This window comes from Octopus bimaculoides, chromosome 17 (genome assembly GCF_001194135.2).
Source record: "Octopus bimaculoides isolate UCB-OBI-ISO-001 chromosome 17, ASM119413v2, whole genome shotgun sequence".
In the NCBI taxonomy this organism is placed as follows: domain Eukaryota; kingdom Metazoa; phylum Mollusca; class Cephalopoda; order Octopoda; family Octopodidae; genus Octopus; species Octopus bimaculoides.
In genome coordinates this window covers 47,358,402-47,360,610 of record NC_068997.1, presented here as the reverse complement: position 1 = coordinate 47,360,610, position 2,209 = coordinate 47,358,402, and positions in this window count along the sequence as shown.

The window sequence follows — 2,209 nt, the reverse complement described above, 5'->3', positions numbered from 1 at the left end:
TATATATATATATATATATATATATATATATGTGTGTGTGTGTGTGTGTGTGTTTATGTATATGTGTATATATACATATATATATGTGTGTGCATATATATGTATATATATATATATACATATATATATTCGTGTATACATATACACGCGCACGCGGACGAGTGTGTGTGTGTGTGTGTGTGTGTATGTAGTCGTGTATGGTTGTTCTCCTTCCCACCATTTCCAGATTAATGTCCTCCTATCACCATTAAAGTATTAACTACAAACCTCGTATTAAGGAGCCTCAAGAAAAGAAGGGGAGGAAAAGGGAGAGTAAGAAAACAGTGACGGGTGAAGCTCAGAGGTGAGGAGTTGCTTTATGTTGAAAGCTGAAGCGAAATATAATGAAAGAAAAGCAGATTAGGAGGTGTGGCTTGTCTTGTCATTGTTTTTGTTTATTGTTTTTCCAATTTTTTGTTTTGTTTTGTTTTACTTTTTTGAAACCTTATTGTTCTTTCGCCAAACCCGTGGTTCTTAAAATGGTGTCTTTTAATAAACCGGTTAGTTGCATCGACAAGAAAAACAACAAGGGATACTCCAGTGTAATAAAGAAGTTGCTAAGGATGTCGACCGATCTGCTAAAAACAGCAACCGGTCGTGTGGTAAGAAGCTTGACTCCCAGTCTCACGGTTTTGGGTTCAGTTCCACTGTGTAGCGTCTTGGGCAAGTGTCTTCTACTATATCTTCGGACTGACCAAATCCATGTAAGTAGGTTTGGTAAGCAGAAACTGAAAGAAGCCCTTCGTGTATGTATAAGTGTGTGTGTGTGCCAACTGAATTACCCGGCGTTGCCTGGTTTACTGTTGTTCTTATTCAGATTAGTAAACAATAAATATGAAGATATATTTTTTCTCCTAATTATTTCAAAATATCTATATTTTATTTTTAAAAATCCAAATTGTAATGCTAATAGAATTTAGAATTGAAAATTTGTCAATCTTAAAGCATCTCAGAGTAAACAATATTCACTGCGTAATGTTTTGTCGGTGTCCAAATGAATAAAATATTGCTGCTTCCAACTCGTGAGCAGCCAACATAGATTTGGCCGTGGATGAAGCATGTAGTAGAGAGATCAAGTCCAACCACCTTGAGGGATTGACCCCGAGATTTGTTGATTGAAATAGCAAAACTTAGTTTGACTGGAAACTGAAGCCTCTTAAATTCAAGTGGAACATTTGTAGGTATGAGAGAAAATTTTGGAATAAAGATATTTTCTTCTTTGTGACTACCTGTTATGATTGTTGCATGTAGGACATGAGGCTTCATGGAAATAACAATTAGGCAAGATCCATTACACAGGCGAGGTGGGTCAAGATTCTTAAGTAACATAATGGGAACATCCAGCTTTAGTGTCAAGTTATATGGTGGCATCCCAGTGGGTTTCAGTGTGTTCAGAAATTCAACAGGATATTGAACAGCCTGATCTTGATCGACTGCTGTGTGAGTTGATGGAAAAGTCATTTCTGATGTATTTGTTAACTTTTGAAGTCCGTGATTGAGTTTATCGATCATTTCATGAGTTGGAAACAATACAGCTCTATCAAATAACCAGTTTACATCAGTGTAATTGACAATCACACATACACTCACACACACACATACACTGTCACATACACTCACATACATATACTAAAAGAGACACAAACAGTCATACATTTACGTAACGAACGTGCAAACACACACACTCACAGACACATACACACTCATATACAAAATGTGACATCGTCGTCGTTGTTGTCGTCGTCGTCGTTGTCATCGTCGTCGTTGTCGTCATCGTCGTCGTCATAGTATAAAATGTCCTTTATTATGTCGTACGTAACGAGCGCGCAGACACACACACGCACACTCACAGACACATACACACTCATAAACAAAATGTGACGTCGTCATCGTGATATAAAATGTCCTTTACTCTAGTTGACTACAGAAAGAACAGATTTTCGAGAAAATTTTATATTGTTTTAATCCAAAGGAAAATAAAAAATTACATGTATTACACTCAAGGGGTGTAATACTATTATCTTGTAAAATTTGAATTGGTGGAGCCGTTTGAGAATGCATAGGGAACAGACAGAGAGACAAAGAATTTTATAGAGAGAGAGATAATATAATATATATGTATGTGTATTTGTGTGTGTGTGTGTGTATATATATATATATATATATATAT